The sequence below is a fragment of the Alosa sapidissima genome, chromosome 19 (assembly GCF_018492685.1).
Source record: "Alosa sapidissima isolate fAloSap1 chromosome 19, fAloSap1.pri, whole genome shotgun sequence".
Classification (NCBI taxonomy): Eukaryota; Metazoa; Chordata; class Actinopteri; order Clupeiformes; family Clupeidae; genus Alosa; species Alosa sapidissima.
In genome coordinates, this window is record NC_055975.1 from 11,754,959 (window position 1) to 11,768,598 (window position 13,640).

A 13,640-nucleotide genomic window follows, 5' to 3' on the forward strand; every position below is an offset into this window, starting at 1 on the left:
GCTAAGTCACATGGTTAACATAGTTAGCATGTTTAGCAAAACTACTAGAAAATTTTAGCTAAGTAGCATGGTTAGCATAGTTAGCATTGATATAAAACATTAGCTAAGTAGCATGGTTAAAAATCTTAGCATAACTGCTAGCAAACATTTGAGCCATTCCAACTTTCAGTTATCGTCAAATATCTACTTATACACAGCCATTAAACTATTTGAATATCAACATTCATTAAACTGCTAGAAAACATTAGCTAAGTAGCATGGTTAGCATTGCTAGCACTGCTATAAAACATTAGCTAAGTAGCATGGTTAGCATAGTTAAAAATCTTAGCATAACTGCTAGCAAACTATAGAGCCATTCCAACTTTCGTCAAATTATTGTCAAATATCTACCTATACACATTCATTAAACTTCCAGTCTGTCAACAACTTTTAAACTATTTACCTTCAACTTTTAAACGGTCTACTTTTAAACTATCTATTAAACTAGCTGTCTATCAACAACCTTTAAACTATCTACTGGCTATCAACAACTTTTAAACTATCTAACTATCAACTTTTATTAAGCTATGCAGTCACCATGTCTATCCTAGCATCACTGTAGTAACCATCTCTGTATTATCTATTTTAACTATGATACATGATATTTTACATCACAACTTTAGCATTTTCATGCACTGGTAATTCCTTGGAATTGCATTTCTAGTTACAGTGCATGAAAATGCACTGTTATGTTCTTCCTAGGCAACTTCTTATTATTATTATTCCGCTTACCACTTTTTCCGTACGCTATTTCTCTTGAACAGTTTAACTTAGAAACTTCATTCAAACTTTGTTGGGTTGGTATGACTTTTCAACTTTGAAACTTTTATACTTTTTAAACTGTTAAAGAAAAACTTTTTAAAAATCCCCATAGACTTAACATTGCCGATTGTGACATCATAATACGGCCGTTAAGCAATTAGAATCCTATGGCAGGTGTTCAGGCCACCTGCAGCCTCAGGCTTTAAGCATACAATCTGGGTCAATTAAGACTACACATCCTATTCAACTGTTTCCTCTGCCCAAAACTGTTTCAAAATAAAAGTCCTCACTACAATAATCCACTGTTAAACAATGTAACCCATTAAACTACTGAACTTTTTACATTCAACTTTTAAACTATCTATCTATTAAACTAGCTGTCTATCTACATTCAACTTTTAAACTTTTAAACTATATACATTCACTAGCTGTCTATCAACAACTTTTAACTTGTCATCAACTATGTCAACACTTTTCATCAACTATGACTCCTACCCACTGTAGCTAGTTAGCATGGTTAGCAAAGTTAGCGTGTTAGCATTGCAAACATTGTTAAAATGTTTAACAAAACTGCTAAAATTGATTAGCTAGGTTAGCTAAGTCACATGGTTAGCATGTTAGCATGCTAGTTAGCATAATTCCTAAAAATGATTAGCTAAGTAACATGGTTAACATAGTTAGCATGCTAGTTAGCATTTTTAACAAAACTGCTAAAATGATTAGGTCGGTTAGCTAAGTAACATGGTTAGCATAGTTAGCATAACTGCTAAAAATGATTAGCTAAGTTAGCTAAGTAACATGGTTAATATAGTTAGCATGCTAACATGATTAGCATGTTTAGCAAAACTCCTAGAAAATGTTAGTTAAGTTAGCTAAGTAGCATGGTTAGCATTGCTAACACTGCTATAAAACATTAGCTAAGTAGCATGGTTAGCAGAATTAAAAATCTTAGCATAAGTAAACATTAGAGCCATTCCAACTTTCAGTTATCACCATTAAACTATTTGAATATCAACATTCATTAAACTGCTAGAAAACGTTAGCTAAGTAACATGTGTAGCAGATTGGGCTACGCCCTATTATTTGGCTCCTTTGCTTCTCCCCCTGTGCTGGATTGGTGTGGCTGCGTTCATCATAATTACAGGGCGGACCTAGGCAGACTTATATCTAGGAACGCAAATTGCTACCTGGATGTGCTACTTTCTCTCTTTCCCGTCTTCCGGGGCGCATAGTAGTTTGGCGTGGATCACAACTTGGATGGTGAAGCCGCCATCAAGTGAATGCCCTTACGAGTAAGGTAAGCTACTTGACGTTTATCTGTGCTGTGCGTGCACGATTGCTCTTACATCCAGTATATCTCCACTTCCGTGTTGTAGAGCTTGGTCTGTCCTGTCGGCGTTGAGGCCGGTGTAGCAAAGCAGCTAGAGGTAGGCTTGTTTATTTTAAACCCTTTTCGTAATCTAATTGATCTCCGTTTGCAAACGGCAATCCTAATTGCCTCGATTGTGTTATTAGCGGTGTTGTCGGAGCTAACGCAGCTTCCCCCTCCCTCTCCCTCAACTTGATGGTTAGGAACGAACTCTTTTTAACCTGGTATGTATGTGGACAATATATTAAACTGCTAAAGGCTAATTTGCTATCTTTATTGTCCGTGATGGTAGCCTGTATACACTTGTTGTTTTCCACAGATATATGAAGTCGGCTGGCATCGCCAAGTGTCTCCACGCCACACGCGGCTGCTGTTCTGTCTCTTACGAAGTTTATCGCGTCCTCTTCAATCCTCGGTTTGACGCTGGGGTTATTGTGTAACCTACTGGTGGTATTGTTTGTCGTACCAGTTGTGATTGATTGTGCATGGGATTAATTTTGGACCGATCTGCATAACGCATGTTTAGGGCTTTCTGGCCGTATGGTGCATGCTTTGCATGTTTGATTACTTGCTTCTTTCTGTGTATTTGCATGTGGTTTATTATGTTCTTTTCTTATGCCTTTCCTTTTTGTTCCCTGTGATGCATGTTTAGAGCTGCTTTGCGCTGCATGCACATTTGAGTATTTGCGGGGTTAACTCACCTGTATCTTACAGCCCCTTCATTGTAGTGTTGCATTGTGGGAACTGCTGTGCATGTGTGTGGTTGGTAGTGGTGTGTGAGCGTGTATTTGTGTGCAGTAACGTTATTCCCCCCATCGCCGTGACCAGGGCGGTTGCACTGCTCCAGCTTGACCTCTGGGGGCTTCAACATCTGTGGGACGGCCATTCCAGCCTCCAGCCCCACAGCTCAAAAGCTAAGTATAACCATACCGGCTAATGCTAAGTTAGTGTGATTGTGCTACCCACAGTTCTAACCATAGTCTCTCCCCCCCTCTCTCCCTTGTTCTCCTTTGGACAGGTGCGGTGTGGTCCAAGCGAGCGGCAGGCTCACCCTCAGGTGGTGGGGTCCCTTCACGTTTCCTGTAGCACACCTCGGGTGTCAATCCTTAGCTTTGGAGTGCAGTGATTGCAGTGTGATTCTCACATGTGCTTTGTGGGTGTCTTCTGGACCGCTTCCCCCCCCTCCTGTAGTCCTGCCGGTCGTGGTAAGCCCTCGCCCTGCTCCGTTTTCCCTTTTCTTGAGATTGCCCATAGACCTTGTGTGCCAGCTGACGTGCAGCCTCGCTGGTCACCGTGTGTATGTATGTGTGTCGTGTCTCTCATACTGGTATCTTTCAGGGGAATTGCTGAGACATTTCCTCAGAGTTGGGTTTTATAATTGTAACTAAGATCTGTCAATAAAATGTATATTTTTGGAATCTAAGTCTCTAGCTTCTCCTGTGTTTGAACCTGTGTGACCTAAATTGAACTCAAAGGGTTAGCATTGGCTTAAACTATTTCCTAGGGGTGAACCCTCCCCCTAGGTGGCGTAGTCATCAATACATTATACTAACTTCCTCATACCACTTGCCACACATGGTTAGCAGGTTAGCATTGCTAGCACTGCTATAAAACATTAGCTAAGTAGCATGGTTAGCATAGTTAAAAATCTTAGCATAACTGCTAGCAAACATTAGAGCCATTCCAACTTTCAGTTATCGTCAAATATCTACCTATACGCAGCCATTAAACTATTTGAATATCAACATTCATTCAACTTCCAGTCTGTCAACAACTTTTAAACTATTTACCTTCAACTTTTAAACTATCTATTAAACTAGCTGTCTATCAACAACTTTTAAACTATCTACATTCAGCTTTTAAACAGTCTACTTTTAAACTATCAACTTTTATTTAGCTATGCAACCACCATGTCTATCCTAGCATCACCGTAGTAACCATCTCTGTATTATCTGTTTTAACTATACATGATATTTTACATCACAACTTTAGCATTTTCATGCACTGGTAATTCCTTGGAATTGCATTTCTAGTTATTATTATAACCTTTTCTTTTTACCTTTTCAAGAATGAATGCCCGCTTAACGTACAGACATGTTGAAATAACCGTTGTGAAGGTCTGGAGTGGGGCAAGAGAGTTATTTTTTCAGATTTTTTAAAAAGTTTATACTTTTTGAGAAATAGGGGATGAAAAATGTTAAAAAGCTCATTTTTCCCTCTTAGACTTCAAAGGCTGTGATGTCATAATGGCCTAAAGGCAGCTGCGCTTGTTAAGCTCCCAGAGTAGTTCCCGGGCTAATTGACCTATCGCAAGCCCCGCCCATCGAGCGCGGATGAGCCAATGGCAGTCCAGTAGCTCCGCACATGTAGATAAAGTCGGACAGCTTCACCTTACGGCTCCATAGAAATGCATTGGAAGCCGTGATTTTTTTCCGGTTTTATGGGATTGTATAGTGATGTAAATGGAAAAGGGACGGCCAAACGACATGTGTGGGATTAATGCAACACCGATATACAGAATAATGGCTTACTCTTGATTATGCTTTTTTGTAATTATGTTAAATTAGATTAAATGATCTCCTCCCAGCTCTACCCTATTTTAAGCAAAGGGTTACTCCTTAGCAAACCACAATGAAACAGTGCTCCACCACATCTATGGATTAAGCCAAACAATTAACTCAATGTAAGTAAGATAAACAAGGTCGTATATTGTTCTCAGCACTGCCAGCATTGTGTATAAAATGATTGTCACTTAGAGGAGACTCGTAGACAACTAAGGTTAGCATAGTTAGCTAACCACTGCTAACGTGCTAGCATCGCCTCGTCAAAAAAGCATGGGGCTGTGCACAGTAGTGTAACATTTATTCACCATAAATTAATAAAGTTGAAGTCACTCTGCAATGTAGACTATGTTTCCGTTTATTTGTAGTACCATGTTCCTTACATGACATAACCTGGTGCCCTTGTAATATGCATGCTAGTCTATCTATCACAGCTAGCTATAAATATCAGTAAGTCCCACTCGCCCCCCATCTAAATTTGTCACCCAACAAACCTAGATATTAACTTTTATACATGTGTCTCCATGTCATACTGGAGTTGTTCAACGGATTCTAAATGAAATCGGGTCCGTGGCTGTAAAAGAGCCTCTTGGGTTGTGACTTGTACAGACAGGCTTACAGCTACCATTGGAGTTCTAGTCAACTCTGGTCTTAGCTGTCGGACTTAGCAACAGTAACTAAGGGGGGGCGGGACTTCGCGAAAGGTCAATTAGAACACTGACACAGGTGTCACCTGTGAAATCAACTGTGTCAGCTTCTAATGCATACAATCTGGTGCTCCCTAAAACTACACATCCTGTTTAAGTGTTTCCCGTGTGTCAAAATAAAAGTCACAGCCATATCTCATGCTTTGCGCATTATATCTTCAGAACGGTTTGACGCATGTGCTTCAAATTTGGTACAAGTGTTTGTATAGACTCAGAGATGAAGTGAGTTGATGTTGGAGGTCAAAGGTCAAGTCAATGAACACTCTGAGTGCGATATCTCAAGAATGCCTTGACATACATGCCTGAAATTTGGTATGAGTATTTGTATGGATTTAAAAGATGAAGTGAATTGATGTTGGAGGTCAAAGGTCAAATGTAAAGGTCAAAAACACCTTGAGTGTTATATCTCAAGAACGCCTTGACACACAAGGTATTTTGGTATGAGGGTTTCTGCCTGCCTACGTACTTCCGCTCGATTTCTTTTTCCTACAGTACTCCGTCTGGAATAGGTTGATTCGCCCTCGTTTACTTCGGAGGTTGGGCAGCCGAACCAACCAGCGAACAGAGGGCGTCCCTGAGAGCGATTACGTTACCCAGGCATGGTGTTTCAATTACTACGTCCCCGCCCCCGAAGCAGACCGCTTGGAATACATCAACGTAGGGAGCGAAAAGGGCTTATACTTGAAATCTTTGAGCAAATGTGAATAAAAGGGGCAAATAAGGTTGGTGTGAGTTATTTTAGCTTTTTCTAGTTTAGCCTATTAACATGAGTGTCACGAACGAAGTCACAGCCGAGTAGGATGTTATATCGTCAGCTAAACTTTAGTCATAGATTTTGTCACTTGAAATAGGCTACAAACGTACCCGAGTCAAACTTTAGTTTAGTAGGCTACATGGTCGCGTCAAAATCGCTATTTTTCAAACACTAAGAAGGCTCGACATAACATGAAACTTTGATCGAAGTATCATCAGTGTCTCTACATATGAACTCGAGCATTGAGAACATTGTTCGTGTACACATAGTTTACTAAAAAGAAAGATTTTGGACAACTCACTCCTTGCAATATGGCAGCGAGCAGAAAAAACAAGTGAGTTGTTCAAAACCTCTTTTAGTAAACTCTGTGTACACCAACAATGTTCTCAATGCTCGAGTTCATGTGTAGAGACACTGATGATACTTCGATCAAAGTTTCATGTCGTGTCAAGCCTTCGTAGTGAAAAATAGCGATTTTGACGCAATTGTATCAAAAAAGTAGCATAGGATTCCCATTCAAAAGGTAATTTCACCCGAAAACGAAACGCATACAAGTTTAAAAGTGGCGCTTTGGACGTACTTATGCGTTTATATGAAAGTTTGACTTGGGCACATTCACAAAACACTATATGATGCATTTTGGCGAGAGTTACGCAGATGAAACGTGTGACTGTTTGCTGATAAGATGCACGCTTGCTTGTTATGGGCGTAAACTTCTCTGTATGACAAAACGCCGGTTGTTAGTGATTGGTTCAAAGCGGATCAAAGGAACTCCAATGATTTTAAACCTCAAACTGTGCCCCCCTACCCAGAAAATAAATGTATGCCTATGGATCTAGGCCAGACTCTCTGCGAAGTCAGAGGGTCTGGTTTCCTGGCTAACTCTGAGTAGTCAAAGGCGATTCAAAACAAGTCAGAAAAGTAAAAATTTCGGTGTCCACCACTCTAGTTTATCCAAAACAAACCAGAAAAGGGACTCAAAGTGCTAAGTACCGGAAACAGGACCAATCGTCAAAATTTCGGTGTCCACTCTAGTTCATCCAAAACAAACCAGAAAAAGGACTCAAAGTGCTAAATACCGGAATTTTCCTTTAATAACCATGGTGAGTCAGGACCTCAATTTAACATTCATGCAAAGGAAAACATTTCCTGCAGTACAGTGTCCCTGTCACTGCAATAGGACATTGGGATTAATATTTGTTTGGTGGCTTTTGGCCACAGGGAAGAGTGCCACCTACTGGCCAGCCACCAACACCACACAGTACACGTGAATTTCTAGATAAAGAGTGAATAAATGCACTTGCTTAACTGATAACAAGTTGTCAATGGTTATTTATGCAAGCTTGTGTAGCCTAAACAAGACATACCTAGGCCTAGCCAAATTTATCCTTTAGATATAGCAGGATATGAATTTCCCAATATTTTGCTGGCTGATTAGGCTGAAAGTGGTTTACTGAGGTTTAATATCAATTGAAATACTATTGAAATCATGTTGATCTTTAGTTTGGTTGTAATTTCAACATTGTTTCAATATTCATTTTAGTGGAAATACCATTGAAATCCCGTTGATCTGTAGTTAGAATTTCAACGTTGCTTCAATATTAATGAAGGGTGCAAAAGTGATGTAGAATAACAGTTGCAGTGCGACATTGATTCAATGATTTTAACGTTGAAAAGGAATGTTGATTTTAACATAGATTCAATGACTAATTGTTATCTGTGTGCAAAATAAGCAGTCATCAACACCAACTGAAAGCCCCGTTTTGCAGGTAGTCTTGCATTGCATACAATTAGGCTTTCTCTGAACTACATTTTCCAAAAGCCAGCTTTCGTGCTTGTGTCACAACTTCAGAACGGCTTGACGCACATGCTTCAAATTTGGAGTGAACATTTGTATGGACTCAATAATGTCAAATGTCAAGGTCAAACCTACCTTGAGTGTGATCTCAAGAATGCCTGACACACAAGGTTTTTTGGTACAAGGGTTTGTATGAACTCAAAGATTAAGTAAATTCAATGTTTTTTTTCTTCTTCAGGAATCTCCCCACCAACATTAACCCAGCAGCTTTCCATCCACTATTGTAATTCCTCTGGCACATTATATTTCTAGTTAACTCATTGAGTGCCAAAAACGTAATTTTAGCTTCTTTTTTTTTAATTATTAAACTAGACACTCTAACACACCTTATATGTGATTTTGGGAACTCTGTGATGAATGGAAATGAAATATATGACGATCGAAAACTCATGAAAACGCACAATCTGGACATTTTATCATAACTCGGTTGCCGCTTTGGGTCGAATCAGTGACGCATGCACGTCAGCTGAAAACCAGGCCATTTTCGTGGGTCTATCACTAGGTGGCAGTCTCGCTGATCACTTCCCGGGAAGTTTACAGGCAACACTTCATATTTCATGAAAGACGTTAAATCTCCATTTCTAGAAAAAAACAGCGATTCTGATGAAAACTAGCCACTGTTTAGCTTGGGATTTCTCAGGAACAGAGGCGTGTAGAAATACACGGTTTGCACCCACTGAGAGCTTAAAGTCTCACCTTTTAAACGAGCCATTGTATGTGTTCATAGCTATAACACAGAATATGCTGTGGCTGTACAAAAATCATCAACAATGGTCTAGATTGCTGGCACTCTAGGACAAAGCTTCCGAAAACAGCTTGGCATTCAATGAGTTAAAGGAGAATTCCGGTGTGATATTGAAACATGATACCGAGTGTGAACGTATGTCTCATAGCCCATCTCGACTTAAAATAATTCAGTGAGGGATCAGATCCCAAAGAAGGGATCAGATTCCAAAAATAATTCAGTGGAAATGCATGGATTCCAGTTGCTGCTACTGGAAGAAACTGGAATCCATGCATTTCCACTGAATTATTTTTGGAATCTGATCCCTTCTTTGGGATCTGATCCCTCACTGAATTATTTTTGGAATCTGATCCCTTATCATACCTGTTCATTCTTACTCGTTGCTCGACTTATCGTGACTAAATTCAAGATGGCTGCAAACGCTAAACTTCGTGAAGATACTGTCTGTATAAATCGTCTTGTAAGTAAACTACCAGTGCTTTTTCAAAGTTCTCAATGTCTCGTTTTAAATGTCAGGGCCCTCGGAAGTCTACCAATGAAGTGTGGAGATACATTGAGCCTCGTAAATGGGTGTAAAACAGTGATTTATTTGCATGGCTAGCCCGATGCCGAAGCACCACTATTGAAAAAGCTGTTGGTAGCATCGGCTAACTAGCGCCAGATTTTGGAGTGCAGGGGACAAGCCGGGATGGGCTATAAGACATACGTTCACACTCGGTATCATGTTTCAATACACTTTAGGTCAATATCACACCGGAATTCTCCTTTAACAATGGCCGTCAGGCTTATTCTTCTGGTCACCTTTGGTCCTTAGTGCACAGCGTTGTTTTAGCCATTCGGTTTCATCCTTTAGATCTCAATGTTTTAATGCATTTTTTTCTAATTGAGTTATAGACCAAACTGTCAGACCCAATTCTAATCAAGTAGGCTATAGGCTATGACCTCTCTCCCCATATACGTCTGTGACTCATTGTAGGCTATTTAATCTCCTTTATTTGTCTTCTTCAATGGTAGCTAGCTGCCTCAACTTCCTGTAATTGGTACGAAAGTCAGAACCATCTAAAAAGTGTTTTTAAAATAGAAAAAGAACCAAACCATAATTCAGTTTGGTCCGGACCGAGACCACCTATTTTGGTCTTTTGATCCGGACCGTGATCCATGGCACCTGTCTCACCTGCAACTTTGGTTTGGACCAAACTGAAGATTCCGAAAGTCTGGACCAAATTAGGTAGGTGTGATAGCCCCCTTTAGAGGTCTGCACGGGACTACATTTTTAGTCCCGCTCCCGCAACACTCTCTCCCACCCGCAACCGCAAAATTATAATTTTTTTCGTCCCGCTCCCGCCCGCACCTATAGTATCACGTCCCGCTCCCGCCCGCAAAAATCCCGCAAGGACAGGACTCTTTACTAATGACTAATGGTAGGCTACTGGCTCAGCTGTGTGATGTCCATTCTAAAGCATCATCTTTAATTGTGCCTTTTTATGTTAGATTGACCTATAGGCCTATTCAAAACAGTAAACACACTCATTGCTTACTATTACATAATGTATGTATTTATTGTAATATATTGTAATTATTGTACTAGAATAGCCTTCTGACAACATTAAACAACAACATTCGCCCAATTTCCAATTAACAAAAATAGTCCCTAGACTAAGCAATGCCATAAGAACTGGGCATATTTAAACATTTTAGATATTATCTTCAAACATAAAAGAAGTGTGCCCCAACCCATGGCATAGTCACAAAACAATAGACACAATAGGCATAATTATAACATAAAATGGAAATATTGGCCGAATTCTGCTTTTGTTGGACTATAGGAACACTGGGGACCTTAGCTCTCTGAACATATAATATCCACACAAAAACATGGTTTATGCTAAGTTCTCAACAAGTTAGGCATACGTGGGCTGCACAGGATGATCAATTAGTCAGCAGGGTTCTTTAAATACCCGTGAAGAAAAAAAGAATGTCGCTGACTGACGGTTTCAGCACGCTACGCCTTTCCTCCAGGATGCGTCCACAGACGCTGAAGGCGCGCTCCGATGGTGTGCTTGAAGCTGGGACACATAGCGCACCAATTTGGCAAGGGCTTGGAACTCATTGAAGTGCTTCTTCCACCACTCCAGGATGCATTTATGTCCGTTCATTTCAGATCCATCCAACTTGACTTTCAAATACTCGACATTTCGACATCTGGCGACATATCCATACCGGTGCCGTACGCACCTTGATCTTCCCATTCCTCGAAATCGCGGAAAGTCACTCTTTTTAGTGGAGGTGGCTCCTCCTCATGGTCATCCACATCAACACATCAAGCCCCAATTCATCGATTATTTCTTTCACATCCACTATCACTTTATGCCGCAATTTTGGAGTGAGGAATGTAGCAATTTTGAACAGCATATCAATCCCTTTGGGTGCGAAGCTATTTGGTGACATCAGCTCACTCATGGATTGCGCACAGGCCGTTGCCATTACTTTGAGCAGAGGGTCATCTTTGGATGCCTCGCAATGCTCTTTCAATTTCACTGATCAAGGCAGGACGAGGGCCGAACTCAATGCTGTATCGTCGGACTCCAGATCATTCGTGGCATCTTTGAATGGTTTCAGAAAACACAGTAGGGTGGTTAGAGTGTTCTGATTAATGCACCTGATTTTATCGTAATTCTTATCTAAAAGAATTGCTGTAATTTCATCATACTGGCTGGAGACGGAATCCAGCATGTCTACAGTCGAGTTCCACCTTGTTTCTACTGACTGTTTCAGAAACATCCTCAGTTTGATTTGTAGGCCCGACTGCTTGAAATACGTGACCAGTTTCTTCACGTTAGTAATGAGCTGGGACGCCTCGGGGACTTGGTCAAGCACAGCAGGCGAGAGAGTATGCGAGATGACTGAGTTCAGTAAATGCGCACTACAGTTCAGTCTCTTGTATCCACAGAGATCAGCCACAATATTAGGCCCTCTATCTGTAACGAAGACTATTTTCTTCCCTTGGATGGTGCAATCAATCCCAAATACTCTTAAATTCTGAAACGGCAAAGCCTGGATATGTTCTGCTTTCTTTGGGGTGTGTTAATCAAATGGAGCCACAAATAACACCCGCGACACTAGCTTGAAGGATGCATCAATGTAGTAAATAGTGGCTGACAGGAAAGAGGTTTTACGGCAAGTCTCAGTCCAGATGTCCGTTGTCATAGCACAACCATACTTCAATGCTGCTTCGGATAAGTCATCGACAACAGCTCTCCTACACGTCTGGGCTCTTTTTTCCACATTTCTGGAAACAGTAGTAGGATGTGGCATGATTTCCTTAGCGTCAAACCTGCCAATACTGGCTGCTGTATCAATCAAGTGTTGGGCAAATTGAATAAACCCCTGTCCTGCGATGCTATCATATGGACGGAGGTCCATGGAGATTAAGTCCACACACTTTTCTACGGTTTTTGCTTTAAGATCTGTTGTCACTTTGGATGATGGTGCATTTACCCGAAAGTTCAAGCATGTCTGCCCTTTCACCAGTGCACATACGTGTCGTTTCAGGCCCGACGTCCCAGACTTGTGCCCACTGTAGGTCAGGACCCGTTGGCATTTGTCGCATGCGGCGTATGGCAACCGATTTCCCTTCTCATCATACACAATGGAGAAAGACTCCCAAATGTGTGATTTTAAGTTTGAGAGTTTCTTTGTCTGAAATTTACCATTTTTCAGAGTGTGACTATCATACATGGACAGATTGGCCTCCGACTCAGAGCTACCCGCTACCTCCTCTATTGTGCTTTCGTTTTCCTGAATAAACGCGCGTGCAGTTGGTAGGTAATGTCAACATCCGCCAAATTTAGGCGGATTTGTTTTTTTCTTGCTTGCTTGCTTCATACTTGCATCTTAACCAGAATCATAATCATCAACGGCTGATTTAGTACAATTTATATTTTATTTTGCAGTAATACCGCAAACCATCTGCTTCTCCCGCATAAGTCTCTCTCTACTCCCGCCCGCGACCACAAGCATAGTTTACCAATGAATGAGCCCGCGGGACTTGTGGGATTCCCGCGGGAGTGCAGACCTGTAGCCCCCTTAGTCTTGGCTCATGCAAATAGTGACGTGGACAAGAGGGCAACAGTCCCGCCCACCAGTGTTGGCAACAATTTCAAATAGAAAGTAGCTAAAGCCAGCTCCAAAAGTCGCTAGATGTCGTCATGCGCTAATTTGCATATTAATTACGCCAGCACGTCGTGCCCCCCCCCCCCCTCAAAAAAAAAAAACAACAACAACCGGTGATGACACTTTAATTCTGCTTTACTCCTGTTTGCTTTACTCCTACTCAATGTAATTTGCTGCCCGGGCTAGTCTAGCAACTCTCCATTGGCTTGCGAGTTGGAAAAATTAAACTTCGATAGGGCCAATCACATTGTGTATAGAAACGTTAGGCGGGCTTAACACAATGATTGATGCCAGAGTTGCAACGTTATGGCTTGAATTCCCTGCTACTTGAAAACAAAGAAGATGGATGTTGCTGTTGGCGAACAGCGTGACACGACTTAAGCTTTTTTTTAAGTAGGCAAAAGTTTGAACTAGCCAACTAGCTCTGCTGGTGGGAAAACGCATGGGCCTCATGAGTTTAGCGCTGTCCTATTGCGTGTAGAATTTGAAAGACAACCGATTATCCCGCCCCGCGGACTAAACACTGCAACGGTGAGTCCCCAGACCCTACATTTTAATGTGGGTCAGGCTATGCTGCATCTGCTTTGCACTGCTTGAAGTCTGATTAACCTTACCATAGGGTAGCCTACATGCAATGTATCCTTACGGCAATGGCTATTTTAGATATATTTA